Here is a 19,965-nt window from a genome sequence, read left to right on the forward strand (position 1 = left end):
TCTATCTATCTATCTATCTATCTATCTAGCCGCTTACGTTTGGGTGCTCTCGTGTTCACCCCTTTAACTTGGCGTGAACCAAAATCAGCATAGACGGGTAAGATGGTTTGACAGATATGACGCGCTGCTCAAGACCTCAATAATGTCACAGTCCCGTCTCGTACGTCTTCAAACACTTCCCGCCAGACTGTGGCACATACCCACGATTAGATTTGTGGGGTTTAACGTCCCAAAACCACCATATAATTATGAGAGACGCCGTAGTGGAGGGCTCCGGAAATTTCGACCACCTGGGGTTCTTTAACGTGCACCCAAATCTGAGTACACGGGCCTACAACATTTCCGCCTCCATCGGAAATGCAGCCGCCGCAGCCGGGATTTGAACCCGCGATCTGCGGGTCAGCAGCCGAGTACCTTAGCCACTAGACCACCGCGGCGGGGCGCACATACCCACGGGTGGGTATGCGCCATTTGTGTGCGGGTATGTGCCATAGGTGATTGACAGTATCTACCCAGGAACGTCGAGAACACACACCAGGATATTTTAACAGGTGAGCGTCAAGCAATACCCGACATCGGCAGCGTCGACCCAATAATGGCATAGAATAAATGTCAGTGTTAAGAAAGCCCTCACAGGGCAGCGTTGACCCCTCGACGAAGGCAACTAATAAATTTCAGGGTCCCAGCAGGAGACGAACCCAAGCGTTCTGCGTGGCAGTCAAGCATTCTACCACAGACCTACGCCAGGTCTCGGAACTAATTTTCAAATAGATGCTAATCTTTGTTAAACGTCAATAGGGGTTGCAGTGCGGCCTACCCAGTTTTATAAACATTACATATGTACTCATTTGATACAGCCGTCACGTCGAGTTAACGTCAATCGTGGTGTTTATTTATGTACCAATCTCAATAACCAGCACCTTCGCAAGCATCAGCGCTTCATATCAGATTCTGGTGTTGCTAATACGCATGTTACAGTGGACGTTGTTGCAAAAGTGCAAACAATTTGTTATACAAACATCTGAAACTCTTCAACATATTTCTGTGCGTGCAAAATTTGTGCATATATTAGGCATCATTTCATGACGCGTCGCTCAATAAAGAAAAACTGCAACACGGTCACCTTTCCTCCGCATGCTTCGCATAACGTCGATTCCCAATTACGTCGTATCTGCCGATTTTTTTTTCTGTTCGTCGTTTGCTACCATCGGTTTCTGCTCATTTTCGCCGTCTGCATGGTAGTAGTATTTTTTTTTGTTTTTGTCTGATACCACTCAGTATGTCCTCGTCATCTGTTTAGCAGCAGTCTTTTTTTTTATTTGTCGTCAGCTACCATTGCCTCCTGCTTTCTTCTCTCTTTTTTTTTCTGCCGTTTGACTGGTATCGGTGTTTTTTTTTTTTCGCGTGAACGCCTGCTATCACTTGTTTTTCGTATTCTGTTTGATTTCATTTTTTTCATCGACAACACAATGGTATCCACTCCACGTGTATAAAATCACACGCGTCATCATGAAAACACCCTCGCGTAGATATCGAACCCGCATCTTTAGCGCGCATGTATTTATTCGCGAATTATTCGCGCTAAACACGACAAAATATAAACCCACAAAGTCATCTTTTCTTACGGACTTGTCAGAGCGTTGCGCATCATTCAGATCGGAAAGCTGTGGGTGTGCGCTTTCCTTAAGCGACGCTAATTCACGCGTTTGCCGGAAGCCGATTACTTTATTTTTTTTATTATTATCAATATTTCATTTTCATCCACAACAAATCCCCTCCCCTTCTCTCTTAACTTCTTTGCCTGCATCTTCCTCGTTCTCCATTCGACGGAAGCTTCGAGGAAGAAGCCTTGCCAGTCGTGCGTTGCGACCTTCCATAAATATCCCTTTAATCCCCCGGAGGAATTCTCTCAGTTAAGGATTCGCCAAATGGGGTGATATGTTACTGCCCCTTCGTCTTCAACGTTGTGGTTTTACCCACACTCGCTCTTCTTACTCGACAGTTGTGTACAGCATCGGGGAAGCTATGATGAAGGGGGCAGCGCTGCAGTGTTCACAACGACGGCAAGTTAGAACGACACGGACGAAGTGCATCTATGCCCCGACTTACTAAAGAGAGCTCGAAAAATGGGTGGACAAACGCATAAAGAGAACGGGCATTGCGGGCACATAGCGCATGGTCAAACATATTAAGTGTTGGGGGTTTACGTCCCAAGAACTACGATATGATTATGACAGATGCCATAGTAGAGGACTCTGGAAATTTCATCCACCTTGGGTTCCTTAACGTGAACTTAAATTTAGTCCCCTGTGCCTTCCCTAGTTTGATTGTCTGTTGGCTTCGTTAGTTTTTCACATTTTTGTGGCGCTCTTGCCCCTTTCTCAGTGCATTTCAGCAAACCAAGTGACTTTCTGACAAACATCACTGCCTGTCTCTCCACTTTTCTCTATCTCTTTATCCTCCCCTCTTTCTCTATGGCGCATATGCTCTAGGAGTTTTCGCGTACATAGGATGAGTGAATTTCGGTTTCGCCTTATTCATATCCCACTCCTCAGTTAAAAAACGAGGGATACTGCTGAAAAGGGCAGACGCCATGCATTCCTTCATAGCCAGTCAGGCCTTTAGCCTCGTCCCCTGCCCTTGCAGTGCATACAAGGGCCACAGGCTCAGCAGGTATATGGACCGCATAGTGTACGTGGCCAAGAGTACAATACAGGCCGCGAGAATTTATGCATGCACGCGGTGGTGGAGTCACTACCATGGGTTGGCCTGGCAGTGCCTGCGTTTTCTTTCCTCCAGCCGGTGAGGGCAGCATGATTGACGCCGCTGCCTTTGCGCGCGCTGCACGCAACAACGTGGACCCACGAATACCGCAGGTTCGGGCCGTGCGGGCTTTTGTTTTCAAAATTTACGAACCTCGCCGAACAGCGCGGAGGAATTATTCAGCAGAGTCGGGAACCTGCGGAGAGTATACTATTCTTGGTTTTATTGTTTTTTTACTGCGCATTTTTTGTAGTGGTTCCCGCAAAGTCGCCGAAAATTGGTTATGAGAACAGGAGAAGGGACTTCTTTTCTACAGAAACTAGTGGGAGGAAGAGGGGGGGGCACCCTTTCTGGAAATTCCACCAATGCAAACGCGGTGCCATTTTCTGGTTTGTGGGCCCCGACCATCGCCGTATTAGTTTCATTTTATCGAGGTCTAGTGGTTAAAGTGCTCCACTGGTGACCCGGAGATCGCTGGATCGAATTCCGGTCGTATCTTAAGCGAAAAAGCTTGAGTTTCATTTTGGTGCAAGTTCTTGGGGTCCAGATTTCGATGCAAGTTGAGGAACTCCATAATGGTCAAACTTTCTGGAGCCCTCCACTACAGCGTGTGATTTTGAGGCGTTAAAATTCAACAAATATTTCTTTTTATGCAGGACAGTGAACAAGTTGGAAATGCACGTAAGATTAAGAGAGGTCCATAGAAATACGACTTGCCTGCAGTGTTCAGCCTATTGTACTACTAGAATAAAGGAATATAACACTAAGAGACATCTATAACTAAGTGAGACTTGTTGCTTCATTGTATAAAGAGCACTGGTAGGGCCATGAATAATTTTCACGATAATGACGGCTAATGACTCCTGATGGTGCGCTTCGAGAATCCTATTGACGCCATAGCGTTGAGGAGCTCGTTTCGCAGATATTCCGGCGTTGGTGTCGGCGTCCTTGGTTGTGATCTAAAGATCATCATGTTGTGCGCAGCCGGAAAATACGAGAAGGATGCAAACGGAATAAATAACAAAAGATTCCGCGTTTGAGTGGGGATCGAATCTGGGTTGTTTGAGTGGCAAGCGGGTGTAGTTGCCACATAGTCACGCGTCTGTTGGTGAATACAGTGAAAATAACTTCCCCTGCTTGGAAATACAGTGAAAGTAACTTTCATGTCCCGTCGCGGTGTGTCTAGTGGCTAAGATACTCGGCTACTGACCCGCAGGTCGCGGGTTCGGATCCCGGCTGCGGCGGCTGATTTTCCGATGGAGGCGGAAATGTTGTAGGCCCGTGTGCTCAGATTCGGGTGCATGTTAAAGAACCCCAGGTGGTCGAAATTTCCGGAGCTCTCCACTACGGCGTCTCTCATAATCATGTGGTGGTTTTGGGACGTTAAACCCCACATATTAATCAATCAAAGTAACTTTCATGCTTTAGAAACACACGCTTACTGTATACATGCTTCAAAGTACATAAAATATTGCAGTAATATTGCGTGGTACAAGCATACGTTGCCATCGGGCATCAGAACATGAGATCATCATAAATACTTCGTAGTTGAAGGCTGGTCCCGTGTGCTCAGATTTGGGTGCACGTTAAAGAACCCCAGGTGGTCGAAATTTCCGGAGCCCTCCACTACGGCGTCTCTCGTAATCATATGGTGGTTTTGGGACGTTAAACCCCACATATCAATCAGTTGAAGGCTGGTCACCCACTGCGCAAGGCACACACGTTAAGGCACGTATTCAATTAAGACCACGTGGTGGGTGCATAGGAAGTTCGAAAAGATTTTATTCATTAGGCGTTTGAAGCATGCACTAGGGACAGAATATTTTCTGTATCGTTCCAGAAATAAAATCTGATCATTCATTCATTCTAAAATATCGCTATTGTATTCAACTCTTAAAGACAAAGCTTAAGGCTGCCCTAATTTTTCTTCCAATATTTATCCCCAGGTAGCCTGGGACCAACAAATGACAGGTGGTTGTGCAATGCACGCCATTACTTCATTTTTAGTTTGGCATCCATGGTAAAGACTTCTTTCGAGCACCAACGACAAGGGGGGGGGGGGGGGGGCGGAACTATGCTTGCACTAGCATATGGCAGCGTACACCGGGTGAAAAGAACACACAAAAAAAAACCAAAAACATACAGCACAAGTGCCGAGCATCACAACAACACGCGAAAAAAAAATGAATACTTTTTTTTGCGTGTTCGCCTTTTCACCCCGTGTGAGCTGCCATACCGCCATAATCGACCCACAAGTACAGTCATATCAGCTTTTGGCGATAACAACATATGAACTATGAACTATGAACCATTCTAGAATGAGAATAAAAATTTCCACGCAATGAGTGTGGAACGTGTGGTCTTATGATAACTTTTTTTTTTCTCACAACGCTTCACAAAAGGGAGGCCAGAAGATATGCTGCCTGAACAAAGGAGACTTCCTTTTTACTCACTTATTTCGAAATGTAACGACCTTATGCATGGCTCATGCAGGAATGGGGCACATTTTTCGTAAAGAACAAACAAATACAGTGCTCACAAAGTTGACGAGGCTCTCGCTTCATAGTGTGAGGGGGTTTTATTTTTTCTTTAGGAGAATGCCCGCGAAAGTGAAATCAAAACCATGCGGCCACGTTCATGCCCCAGCGAATTCCAGCGCCCTCAATCGTGCTTCGAGCAAAACAAGCGTTGCCGGCGTTCGTACTGCAACCTTCTGCACCTATTTCAATCTTACTCGCACTGTAAAATGCTGCACTTTCCTTTTGCAGCGAATTCACTGTGAGCGCACCCAGCTCTTAAAGTAACAAAGAAAAAGCAGAAGGAAACGAAATCATAGGTTTAGCAAGGTACGCAGCGCCACGTGCTTTTTATGCGTCTGACGCATGCGCGGATTCTCGGCCATTTCTGGGACGGAAAGGGACCCCGCATACCTACTTCTCTACCTTCCCTATCTCCTCCACTGTTCCCCAGTTTGGCGCTCGCTTCGCGACAGTGGACGTTGAGCGCAGCTGGCATGCACAGGGAGCACGTGGACTGGACTGATTTAAGGCGTTTGCAGCGGCGTGTGCGCCTCCGATATTGAACCAAAAACGTCACTTCCTCCAACGCGCCCCGCGCGTATCGCAGGCCTCTAGACGTTATAACTTTTCCTTCTTTCCCTCCCGCTCTTCCATTTTATTGCTCCTCGCGTTCAGGCGCGATTTTCCAATTGATGAGAAAAATGACGAGGGAAAAGTAAATGGTCCGCTTTGGTGCAGCAGTGGCCACGGTACTCGGCTGCTGACTCTAAGGTCACGGGTTCGATTCCGGCGGTCGCAATTCGATGGAGGCGAAACGGTAGAAGCCGCAAGTACTGTGCCACGTCAGTGCACGTAGAGAATACCAGATGCTCCAGATCTTTGGAGCTCTTCAGTGCGGCTTCTATGCTAATCATCTCACGGTTTCGGGACGTAAAACCCCAGATATTTTATTATTATTAGAGAACAGTGAATGACTACACCTGTAGCCTTGCATTTATATCTCATTGTTTTTTTTTTTCAGAACTGTTAGAGAGCTTTCGAGTAGGGGCCTCAAAAGTTCGGGACCCCAAAGAAAGAGCGTCAAGGCCACTGCGCATGCGCAAGACCCAAACCGCGCTTGGGATTTGGGTTGGGTGCGCTATTTCTCAAATTTAGCGGCGGTACCAAAACCTTTCCCAAATGTTCTGGGTCAGACAAACGTGACGGCGCCTACTGAAGTGGCGGCTGTTTTGCCAAAACCAGAGTGACATAAAATATAGAGAGTGTCCAAAGCGCCCAGCCTACGCTATTCGAAAACCCATCGCTCCTGCTTGACCCAAAGCGTCCATACGCAAAGGGATTTGGCGCCCCAAACTTTTGAGGCCCCTATTCGAAAGCTTCCTATTGTCCTCCTCGGTGGTACGGTGATCACACTGTTTGTTTGCTTACCCCGAAGGTCGCGGGGTTCGATACCGGTCACATTTAGATGGTAGTGAAATGCTGGAGGCCCGTGTATACTGTGCGTTGTGAGTGCACCCTAAACGGCCCCTAAATCGCATCGAGTTCAAAGACGAGACAGTATTATCACGCCTTCGCTCTGTTTCCTAGAAACGCCATCTCCTCCTCACATTGTAATTCTTCGTAAAACTCGTGTAATGTCGCACAAAGCGCCGAGCCAGTCAGCACTTCGCGATTTTTCGACTGCATGCTGCTGTCTTCGTTTACGCAGTCGCAAACGCAGAAAACGAAGCGAAATCAGTTTATCGCTTACCGCGGTCGTGCGAGACGAAGCGAAACAGGCGTGCGACTGCTTGGCGAAACCGCGCATACGATAATTCACAGCAGATATCTCTCGTCGACCAATCGAGAGCTTATTTCGTCATCCTGACGTCACGTTTGCTCATTTCATTGAACTTTATATTTAGCAGATAATGCACATTTGGAAACATTGAAGTAATTCGTTGTTTATGAATGCGCAAATTATGAAAATGTTATTTCTTTGCGCGTTTGCTGCGCACCGTTGTTACTGCTGTTGCTTCTTTCGTGCACCCGTAAGTACATCAGCACGTCGCAACGTCACATATAACACATTGACCATGTTCGAATCCTATTAGTTATGTTCACCATTTAGCTGCCTTAGCTCTAACTCAAAAGCTCTGAATTGATTGATTGATTGATTTGTGGGGTTTAACGTCTCAAAACCACCATATGATTATGAGAGACGCCGTAGTGGAGGCTCCAAAAATTTTGACCACCTCGGGTTCTTTAACGTGCACCCAAATCTCAGCACACCAAAAGCTCTGAATGGCACGTAATCATCGTTAAGCTTATGATGGGCCCATGCCCTTACATGTATGGCAGTCGTCTGAATCTGCAATACAAGAGTAGCGGTATGAAGTCAATAAACTCAAGTGAGAATAATTTGAACGTCCCCTATTTCGTCCTGAATGGTGCTGGAAAATCCCGATCTCTTTCGCTGATAGCATTCTTTTTTTTTTCATTTCTCAATTGGTTTGTTGAAACTATAGTCCGCGAAATGCGAAACGATTTAAACTTTCGGAATGACAACACAAGTGATGGCAAGAGTTATAGTAACCTCACTTACGCTACGTCTATGCGTTAGGAAGCGTTGAACCATTGATGACACACGTAACTCCCGGACCGAACTGCCTCGAATGCTGAATTTGGAATGCGTGCGCATGTGTGCTTATACCTGAAATATATGCCTTTTCTTCGTAAACGTTGTTGTTCCTTTCTTTTTTTTTCTGTGTACAAAAATGACTAAAGTGCTGGCCTATGACGCATTGCCCAAACATGCTAGAATACTTGGTTGCATCGTTATAGGGAGAATTTGTTATTGCCGCTGGCTGCATTGCCTCCGGGTTATGCGTCTTTCCACGGTCGCGCTGCAGCTGTAAACATCGTTTCAAAAACTTGCTGCCTCTGATGACGCCATTTGATGTTTTCGCACGAGAACTTGTTTATCTCTTGGTGTTGTTGTTGTGATGCTGTTGTTACTATTGATGTTATAGCTGTCTCGTTTGTTGTTCGTGATTACGCGATTCCTCGCAGTTTCAGGAAGAGAGAAATAAATTTTGACGCAGATGTTCCTAACCGTTGCTCCGTCCAGCAGTAAGTACACTAGCTTCGGCTGCTACATTAAATTGACGGCTAGTCCGTTGGTGTTTTCATTTTCTTGCCATTCTCGTCATATTAGTAGTTGTTCTTTTTCCTTCGCGTAGCGTGCGGCTACGCAACATTTCTTGGGCCTTAGCTGTCCCGGCTAACGTTCGCCCATAGCGCCCTGAGAGCCCCGCCCACTCAGTGATATCGAAGTCGCCATTGGCTGCAGGAAGGATCATTGTCGATTTCCATTGGACGGCAAACTTATCACGGGTTCGTTGCGCCGCCAAGCGGGCCTTTGTAGTTCGCTAGGCCTGACCATATTCCTCTGGTCGCGAGGAAAAGTTTCAGCGTTATGCCCACCCACTCGGTGCAACAGTAACGATCTGGGACAATGTGAATGGGAACAGCTGTGCGAAACCTATGAAATATGGGAAGGTTTTAAACTTACTAATTCTTGCAATTCGTTTCGAAGAGTATGTATTGTGTATAAAAACTATTATTCAAGCTCCAAACAATTACACTCCTGGCCTTTATTAGCGTTGCTGGTTTCTTGCTCACCTACAAAACGTACATATAGGTGTATACTTCTCCTAAAGCTTCGCTGCAAAAAGCAGAGCACGCTTTACAGGAGCTCAAGCTTGCAGAATTGTGCGTTTGTGCAGATAAGCAGTTTACTGCCAGGAAAGAACATTATGAAACTATGCAGTGTTCCGAAGTGAAGCAGAAAAAAAATGATGTGCAAATAAAAGCATTTGATAGTACTAAAGTTTGCTGAATAAATAGTTTAGATAGATAGATAGATAGATAGATAGATAGATAGATAGATAGATAGATAGATAGATAGATAGATAGATAGATAGATAGATAGATAGATAGATAGATAGATAGATAGATAGATAGATAGATAGATAGATAGATAGATAGATAGATAGATAGATAGATAGATAGATAGATAGATAGATAGATAGATAGATAGATAGATAGATAGACAGACAGACAGACAGACAGACAGACAGACAGACAGACAGACAGACAGACAGACAGACAGACAGACAGACAGACAGACAGACAGACAGACAGACAGACAGACAGACAGACAGATAGATAGATAGATAGATAGATAGATAGATAGATAGATAGATAGATAGATAGATAGATAGATAGATAGATAGATAGATAGATAGATAGATAGATAGATAGATAGATAGATAGATAGATAGATAGATAGATAGATAGATAGATAGATAGATAGATAGATAGATAGATAGATAGATAGATAGATAGATAGATAGATCTTTACCCATATGGAGTCCTGTGCTTGTCAGTAACGCAAACCAGCATTCATGTGACAACAAAGAAGTTATTGTACGTATCAGGTGGGAAATGAAGTTTGAAAACCAGCAATGTATTCAGTTTTTCACGTGTAATTTCGTTTTCCCTTTCCATAATCGTCGGCGCAAATCCTTCGAACACTCGTATTCTAACTGGCAAGAAGAAAAAATTGAAGAAGAAAAATACCATGAGAACACTACCAGACACATCGTTCTTCGCACGGAGAAATATATGACGTCGCGATTTTACCACTTCCGATATTCGGTGCGGATAGAGACGTATGGGCCCAAGGCGGTACGGGAAGTTCTTAACTTTCTCGTTTGGACAAGTGTTCCTTTTTTTCGAGAACCACGAACGACGTTTTGAAGCGATCTGCCGCGATAAAAAAAAATCAAAGAAAACGTTGTATGAACTGAAGACACACTCGCTACACAGGCACAAAGTGTTACCAACGAAAGACACACTCAGGAACATGCTATACATACATGACGTTGAGATCGTGACGGCTACATTGGAGAAGTTAAAACAGAATAGAGAAATGAGATATCCGAGCTTGTGAAGAAATGAAAAGATGACAATGAAGAAAAGAAAAACTGAGGACTTTGGGTTGGACTTGCTCATCGAAATTTAATTTGTCATCTTTTTTCGGGGGTTCTGCCGGAAGCGGTTCCCTGGTCATTTGATTATTTTGAGGGGGGAGCGCAAAAAACGTCGCCGTATTTTTTTCTCTCACGGGAATCAGTTATTACTTTAACCAATTTCTTTTGTTTTACGCGACATTTCCCCTAGTTTTTTTGTTCATCTTTCGTCGTCGCTCTAACTTCGTGGTTTCCTTCGGTAGGGAAGCCTCAACCCACTGCGAGCCAACATAATCCAATCTTCTTCACGGACAGCTGTTACAACTGTAGGCGTACTTTTTTTAATATGTGCTGGTCTTTCCCTGTTGAAGATTACCTCGTATTAACTCCCGCTCTAAAGCGCTTTGAATTGAAGAGGAAACATTGTTACACCTACGTTCATTCTTTGTCAGTCATTTTGTTTCTAGATGTAAGAGTAGAGCTTCGCATGCACTAAAGACGAATCTGTCTGTGGCGTTTCCTCCCGCCTTTAGAAGGAAAAAGATAAACATACAAATCGGTGAAGAATCTGTGAACCAGCTGTTCTTCTCTATAGGCACGTTATTGCGGCATGTTGATTCGCTGTCGTAGGTAAAGAATATATCTTCCGGGTTGGTGTGGTGTGTAGCGTGCAGTGCATGACTGTACACTTAATATGAATGAATTCATACGTAATGTATATATGTAGTTTTAAAAAACATTGTTTTGAGGAAATGCACAAACAATGATTTAATACGACTGAAAGCTTTTGTTTGAGAACTACGCCCTTATGAATATATTGAGTACATGAGAAGTACAGTCGGCCAGATCTTAAGCTATCGTGCATGAGAGGCAGTTTTTTTTTTTCGGCGTCTTTGCCATACGAGTGCACTACGTTTCAGTTGAATTAAGGAAAAGTGTATGCCCATAAAGCACATGTCCACGAGGCAATTTTTTTTGGAAAGTCGTTTTATAATATAGCGCTGACAGACAAAAATGTGGCCGCTGCGCACGCTAGCTGTAGTTTTGGCCGACTGTACTTCTGCCGCACAATTATAATCTTAACCGGACACGGTCGCGTTTCCTTTCTTGAAAACCAAGCTCTCGCCACTTTCCCGCCAAAAATATTTACGTCACACTGATAGGACGCGCGATGGTCGTGACCGAGAAGTGATGATTGATTGATATGTGGGGTTTAACGTCCCAAAACCACTATATGATTATGAGAGACGCCGTAGTGTAGGGCTCCGGAAATTTAGACGACCTGGGGTTCTTTAACGTGCACCCAAATCTGAGCACACGGGCCTACAACATTTCCGCCTCCATCGGAAATGCAGCCGCCGCAGCCGGGATTCGAACCCGCGCCCTGCGGGTCAGCAGCCGAGTACCTTAGCCACTAGACCACCACGGCGGGGTGACCGAGAAGTGTCACGACCGCAAGGACAGTGCGAGGTAACAAGATGAGTTAGAAGAGTGTTATGTGAAAGAAATATTACCTAATCAGCTTGATTTTTTCAGTAATTTTAGGTACTATCTGCGTTAAATGAAACCTTAAAAACGGCAAGCCTACGAAATTATATAGCGCGCGCCGTCTAACACGATTGACAGGATAGCGCATCCTGTTCGGCAGCTCTAGGCATATATGCGTCCCTTTCCATGGTGATAAGTGGGTGGCGCGCACTATACCATCTTGAAGGGTTGCCACTGTTCGGGTCTCACTTGATGCAGATAATACATCCCAAAATACGTATACACTGTTATTAGACTCTAAGGCATATCTAAGGTGTACCTGGCACACAAAAATGTTTTTTTTGTCTTATTGAGCACAACTTAAGGTGAAGTTTGGTGAGTCGAAAAAGATCCTTTTCTGAAGCAAATATAATAGCTGGAGTTTGATTTATTCACTCTACAAGATCGATAGCGCTCCACGTTTGACACAGATGCATCTAAAACATGATTCATTCATTCATTCATTCATTCATTCATTCATTCATTCATTCCTGTGCACAGCCTATTAATAAGCGCCTCCGTGTGGACAAAGGCACACTTTCTTTATGTTGAAAAAAAAGTATCGTGACAAGCACGGAGATAGTGAAAAAAAAACGAGTATGATTGCTGATACAAGTGATTCCAGAAGCATCACTTTTGTTTGCAATATAGAAGTAGCCGCATAAGCCAGCCTTCTTGTGATGCAACCATGGACTATAAATAATTTCACAAAGAAAAAAAAAGAAAGAAAGAAAGAAAGAAAGAAAGAAAGAAAGAAAGAAAGAAAGAAAGATAGATAGATAGATAGATACTGTAGGGTCTCGTCTGCGCAGAAAGGAATGATTGATGACGTAGCGAGCTCGTCCCCAAAGGCACAGCATACCCGTTCTCTTCTCTTTCTCGAAGCAGCAGTGGCATCGCGTAGAATATCGCGGTATCACGCTGGAGGACAAAGTGTAAACCCTTCTTTCTTGGGATGTGGCCTCCACCGTCATCGCGTTTTTATCTTCTCCTCCCCGTCATCGCACCCAAACCAGCGTTTTTGCCATTTGGGTAATTTATTTCATAAATAAGGGAGAGAGGGTGATGCTCGAAAGTTTATGAAGCCAGAAACGTGAAGTTTAACACAAAAATCTGACTCTATAACAGTAAATTAAGAAACAAAGAATACTTAGGAGCGAATTTTTCAATGCTAGAACAAAACAATTTTTTTTTAATCTTAATCTCTCTTTCCACGTCCTGTACGTGTTGCGAGTGCGATAATTTGTTGGTCTTCGTTGGGTATTTTTTGTGCATAACTTTCTCTTACTGTCACCCCAGATATTTCTACATATATTATTATTGTTTGTATTTGATATGAGCGCCAGAAAGCTGCTCCCTGGAGAAAAGCTGAGGTCCAAAGTTTGGGGGACCGGTAGCCGAGAATAGAAAGAACAATGGCTCACCTACGTTTCGAATTATGCGCACGTTTAAAATACGCAGGACAGAGTAAACAAGCCTCCGTGCGTGTGTGTGTATTGCGGGGGGAGGGGGTCATCCGTGCGTTTATATACCGACACGTGACCTGACGGTTGGTCGAATTCGGGATATACTTCTTGTACACTGCGAATTGGCCTTGGATCCGACGCACAGCCGCGGCCACGCCTGTGTAGAGCACTCGAGCAGCCGGTTTTCGCTCTGCGGGCCGAAACCTTGAGGCAGTTTGGGGCTCTGAAGTGGTGTATCAGAAGCATGCACGACCTGGTGTTCAGGCTGACCACGTCGGAGGCCGATACTGCCCCAAGGTTTTGCCCCGCAGAGCGAAAGCCGGCTGTTCGCGTGCTCTACACCGTCTTGGCCGCGGCGGTACTTGTCATAACACCGCAGTGAACAACCCACCTCTGTGGCAGCGGGTGCGTCTTGTACAAAAAGAATAAAGAACACACACGCAAAAGCATGCATCCAGAAATACACTTATAGTTTCGTGCCAACTTTGGTGACGCACTCGGACCGAAACTCTCGATCGTCGTTACGACAACACATTTTGACTGATCTCAAATATTGTAATGGTTCGGAGATATTGTCGTATGGGATTCGTTTTGTACGCAGCTACACAAAAGACGCAAACTGTATATGCACGTAGGTTGATATTCGTATGTGCATGTGCTCCTGTCTTTGTTATACGTTGACCATTCCCGGAAATCAGCGTGTTCCCTGCAAAGGCGCGCGTTCTCGGCTCAAAATACGCGAGAGAAATTGTTTTCAAAAGAAGTATGCACGCGTTTTTATATATAGGGCAAACCGGAAGGTGCCTTAATGACCGTTTAAGAGAGCACAATAACAATGTACACAACGTAGTTCAAGGACACCTCGGAATCCACTGCCGAGACTGCGGCTGCGTGCCAGTTTTTGAGCGTTGCGAGATGTTAAGCAAGCACAACTCGCAGGCCACACGTGAGATAATTGAAGCTTATCAGATAAACAAGTTTGACGGTAAATGTGTAAGTTGCCCATCGGTTGCGTTGTTGCAAAAAGAGATTGCGTATCTCGATATTTCTTAGTTACACATGTATTTGTTTTTCAGCCCATTCAACAAGAGACAAGAGTTTTGCTGACATTGCATTGCAGTAGTTGTTCCTGCACCCTTCTACGCATGCCCGTTTTTCTCATTTTTTGCCTATATATGTACACCACTCCGGCATTAAGTCTTTGTTGAACAGCGCTCTTTTCTGTCCTTGTTTTTTCGCTTCCGTAGTTACGAAGTAACTACTTCTAGGTTGCGCTGTTCCTGCATTCAGTTTTTTTCCACGCTCTTGCAATCCACCCCCCCCCCCTTTTCCCTCCACTGATATCTTAAGCGCCACGCACTGCAAAGGACTCTCTCTATGCTTTCAAAATATATATCTCTCTCTTTCCTCTCTCCTCTTGTCAGCTTCCGTTCCAGCCCCTCCTCTCATGCTTCACAAAACGAGGCTTCTTCGCAACGAACAAAACGTGACCCTCCCCGGTTTCGGTCGCCGGTTAGATCTCTTCCCGGGCGGGCCAATTTTTCCTCCGCGCGCGGCCGGATTCGCCGTACAACAGGGCGCATCGAGCACTCTCTCCTGCGAAGCGAACCTCGACGAAGAAATTACGGCCGCTGCGTCCCGAAATTCCTGGAATTCAGGCCACGACCTGCCCGCCTCCCCAAACGAATGCTTACTCTATCTCTCCTCTTGAACCTTCTCGTTCTATTTTCCTTATTTCCTTTTTCGTTGCCAGCCTCTTCCCGAATGCATCCCTCGCCCATCCCTTCTCTCAACTGTTCTTACTCTATTTTGTTCTCTTTTATCTTTTATATTCTCTTTTTCCCCTGTTTCGTTTTCACTTTGCTTCGATCAACGTCGCCCAACCGACCCTGGTCGCGTAAGGGAGAGAGTTGGCGGAGTTTGAATCTTCTCCAAAGGGACGCACGGGAAAGAGGGTGAGAAGGTGTGTGAGAGTGATGAGGAGGGGAAGAGAACATTTCAGGCTTGGCTCTTTCTTCATTTTGGCGACGTCCCTGAGGTACCATACACGAGGATGACTATTATGGGGAGCTTGTTTCCTCCTTCTCTTTCCTGTGCCCTTCATCCTCATCATCCCTGAACGCGTTTGTTCCATTTCCTATCGGACAGAAACGTAAGGCACCCGGAAGAGACGCGCCTTTTCTTTTATTTTCTATATTATTTATTTATTTATTCCATCCTTGGGCTTCGCTACTGGTTTCATAGTTGCATGCCCTTGGAACTTCCGCGAACGTAAGGCCATTTAGCTTAAATATCCAGGTTTCGTTCTGCCTTTATTTGTGTGCCTTTTTTTTTTTGACACAATGAATGGAGCGACGCGGTGCATTCGCCTCGGAGTTAGCGTTGACATAGTACCTCCAATAAAGTGCCTATCAGCGTGCCCTTCGAAATTGAAAAGAAAAACTTGTTTTATTCTCCACTGAGCTTCTCTAAAGATTACAGATGAAGTGCGCAAAACATTTATTACCATGCGGCGGAGGCATAACATTGCAGATCTTTATTGTATTGCTAAAATAGTTGACATATACGATGAACAAGCATGTAGAAACACTGGCCAACAAGTATCACTAGTCTCTTAGCTAATACTGTCATACAAACACCTGTGTCTTTTTATTGTCCGTAACCATGACGGGTTACACAAAGAAGGTTTCAGACAAGTGATACTCTGCTATTACTTAACGGTATTTTATAGTAATAGTATTGTATGATATATATTGATCAAGCTTTGGCCAGGTAAAGCAGCAGAGCCTTCTCACGGTTAAGAACGGTGCAAGAACACGAGACGCAAATGAAGGAAACACAAGGACGGCTACCGCACTCGCATCTTATCTTCATTCACGTCGACTCAAACATATACGCCGGGACGGAGTCACAAAAAAAAGAAAATAGGATACAGAAAATGCATAAGGTTTGTCATGCATGCCTACTCAAATACAGTATTTCTTTTTGTTCGAGAGCGATGGATGGAATACTGATACATGAGTTGCTGTGAGAAATGTGCAAAGCCTCTATTATCTCGCGTGTTGTCTGCAGTGAATATTCACTGAAGCTTAAGGATGGGCTAGAGAATATACGGCAGGCATTCACAAACAATTACATGCAGTTCACTGCTGTCGCCAAAGCAAAAAGTATGCAGTCATTGCACGCGGCCAATTCTAACATAGGAGGCAGAAACTTTTGGAAGGTAACAAACTCTAGAAATGTTGAAGGCCGCGCTGCGTGCAATTCAACGTACAATGGTAGGAGCACCATTAAGAGGTCGAAAGACAGCAGAGTGTATGCGACGCCAAAGAGGCATTTATAATATTCATTTTGATATTAAACGAGAGAAATGCCGGTCATGGTCAGTAAGAGCAGTCGGAGAAACGGAAAGGATACCAAGAGACAAGAAAAGAAGCCGAGGACAGCGACGTGTTGAACGCAGCGTCGAAATTGAGAAGTTCGTAGGGACAGAATGGTACGAACTCGTGAAAGAGATGGTGACATGTTTAGGACTGTGCAGCGCCCTCAAAACGGACAAGCACCGAAGAAGAGCACATGACATGCACTTCAACTCGGAAAAATACTTCTTCCGTCCGATTTTGCCGTACCCTTCTTCCATCCTTGCCCGCATTGCGAGCGCTTCAGAGTCATGAACCCATCGTACCTAGCACAGTTTTTCATACTAAGCAAAATGAAGAAATGAGACATAACGTCCAAAGGTATTTTTCCGGCATTATACATGAAAGTAGGCTGCAAATGATATTCTGATTGTCTTTGTAGATGCCCAGGATTTTTTTTTCTTGTCAATGTTGTCCCGCCATGTACAAGCAATCACTTTACGTGATACTCTTTTTTTTTTTTCTTGAACTCTCCTTTTCTGTGCGCCGAATTAGTTCATCACGTTTCGGACTCCGCTAGGTGTCTGCGTTTGCTAAAAATACAAACACAACCAAACGCTATTCTAACCTCGTCTTTTGTCTAAGTGTTTAAGATCCTAACAGCATGTACGCAACATCGGTTTTCTCCAGCGGCACCTGAAATCGGCCGGCAGTACTGCAGGCCGGACGGGCAGTCCACTATATCTAGATGGACAACCTGGGGAAGAACAAGGAAATAGGACGACGAAGAAATAAGGTGACCCTCGACTAGCCCCAAATGTCTACGGCCCGAGTCTCGCCCCGGCCACCACCCCGCTCCCAAGAGAGCCCTAACGCCGAGTTGCAGGAGGTGCTCGCCCACGAGTTATTGAATGGTCGTCCTGAGGGTCCTAGTTCGCGTGGAAGTGGTTGGAGAGGGTGGTTGTGTGGCGGAGGCCAGGGGTCGACTAGTACCACTGCCTCTTGTCAGGCCCAATAGCCAATGCGGATCCGAGAGTGGCCGCGTGGGCGACCACTGGTCTTTCTCTCTATCTCTCTCTCTCTCTCTCTCTCTCTCTCTCTCTCTCTCTCTCTCTCTCTCTCTCTCTCTGTATGTGTGTGCTTGTGTTCTTGTCTGCACCTATGTTCTCATCTATCTGTCCACCTATGTTTGTTCTTATCTATCTATCTATCTATCTATCTATCTATCTATCTATCTATCTATCTATCTATCTATCTATCTGTTTGTCTGTTTGTCTGTCTGTCTGTCTGTCCGTCCGTCCGTCCGTCCGTCCGTCCGTCCGTCTGTCTGTCTGTCTGTCTGTCTGTCTGTCTGTCTGTCGACGACAAATATTCTGCGTAGGAACTGGACCCTGGATTCCCGAAACGGCACTGTGCCGTGGAGAAAGTTTTCTCAAGTCGGTCTTCGGAAAAAAGTATCAGTTTGTGTTGCTCGTCTTTGATAAGGGCTCGCAATAAGGTGTCTCTCAATCCACCACATTCTCTTCGTTGCCCGGAAGTGTGGTGAGTGCACCACACTCCTTTTACCAAAGCAAACGTACACACTGGGTCCACTCCACACCCGGCTACTCAATTGCCTCTTAGATCAGTGCCTCATTCTGCCTTCCCATGAGACGCCCTTCATGACTGCGTCTTCCCGTTGAAGCATCGTCCTTTGTTTTCCCCCATCCCACATTATTTCCCGCAAGCGCGGGCTCGATTATAATCACGCGACTTGATGCGACGCTATCTTCTAGCCTACCTCACTCTCTTTCTGTGTCTAACCAATGACTTCCTGTCCATTCATTCTTAGTTACCGTCTTGCTCATTCCGATTGAACTCATCCAGCGTCTAACAGCCTTGGGATCCTCTGGGCATAACCAATTTCCCATCCCAATCTGAGTTCTATAAACAACAATATGAAAACAGTGTTCTGCCAGAAAGCCGAGACATGTGTATTGTACATCTGAGAGAAGGAGACCTAGCTATTTTGTGCATCCCCAATTTATTAACGCTGCCAGTCGGTACTAAACTAAACAATAGGATCACATCGCTGTTTTTTTTTGTGCAGTATCAAGTCCAACTACGCCCCCCCCCCCTTCTCATATAGCACAGCGATATCAACCAAACAATAGAATCTTTCTTGCTGCTTTCGTACAAAAGTAGGTTCAACAGCGGCACCTAGGAGAGATATAACAAGAATGCGAATAATAGCAGGCACTTGGTCTCTCGCAAGGAAGACGAAGAGGCTAGGAAAGACGGGGACGGATACAAACGGCCCTGAGCACAAGTGATCGCATTCTTCTTCAACTCAACTGTCTGGGACTTCTTGCAGTGTAGTCGGTTTCTTTCTTTTCGCTTACGGCCGCCACGGGGCGCGCAGTTCGCTCGCATTACACTACATGCTTTCCCGCTTTCCGTCGGTGCGCGTCGCATCGTCATCAACCGTAATAGCTCAGCGGCACTTCGTGAACGCGGCCGAAAGAAACCAGCGATGCTCCTCGAAAGAGGGCTTCTTCACAAGACAATACGAGAAAGCGGCAGAGCACGCTTGCGAGCCCGCACTCCACGCTATGGTTGCGCTTACTTTGGGGGGAAACGCCCGTCTTTTCCGTGCCTTCATCAACGTCTTCCACTATTCTTTTTACTTCCTGTTCAGTTCTTCCTTCACGCTCGTCTTGTCTGTGCTACGCCGTGGCACTAGCTTCCACTCGGTCTATTTCCTTCGGGCCATGTACTCGACTTCCTCGATTCCGCTCCCAAAGCACCATCTAGTTTTCGTATGGGTTCTTTGTTTGTTTGTTTGTTTGTTTGTTCATTTGTTTGTTTGTTTGTTTGTTTGTTTGTTTGTTTGTTCGTTCGTTCGTTCGTTTGTTTGTTTGTTTGTTTGTTCGTTCGTTTGTTTGTTTGTTTGTTTGTTCGTTCGTTTGTTTGTTTGTTTGTTTGTTTGTTTGTTTGTTTGTTTGTTTGTTTGTTTGTTTGTTTGTTTGATGCTCGCACAGGTTCTCGCCTCGAACGTTTCGCACTTAGCGCAAAAGTGGAAAAAGGAAAACTACAGTCAAACTGTCGCCTCAACAAAAGACCTCAACTTAAAATTTCCTAGAGTCGCCATAGCAGGTATCTGTCCTGCGTAGTTCAGATGACTGTCATTCTGTCCAATTCCCACAAAAGTCCTCAGCTGTTGTACCCACTCAACTTGCCTTGCGTGCTCTTGCACCGACCTCTCCTCGTCCTGTCCTTTTGCTTTTCCGTCCTTTTGCACCACAATCACGTGATTTTATTTTGAGACGAAAGAGGT

General features: G+C 45.2%; 1 protein-coding gene across 3 annotated transcripts in view; it reads left to right on the plus strand.

Annotated features, from left to right (window-relative positions):
* Nucleotides 1–19,965, plus strand: part of LOC119168211 (uncharacterized) — a 500,388-nt gene that overhangs the window by 404,311 nt on the left and 76,112 nt on the right. The gene's annotated exons all lie outside the window — the stretch shown is intronic.

Source organism: Rhipicephalus microplus, chromosome 6, assembly GCF_043290135.1.
Source record: "Rhipicephalus microplus isolate Deutch F79 chromosome 6, USDA_Rmic, whole genome shotgun sequence".
In the NCBI taxonomy this organism is placed as follows: Eukaryota; Metazoa; Arthropoda; class Arachnida; order Ixodida; family Ixodidae; genus Rhipicephalus; species Rhipicephalus microplus.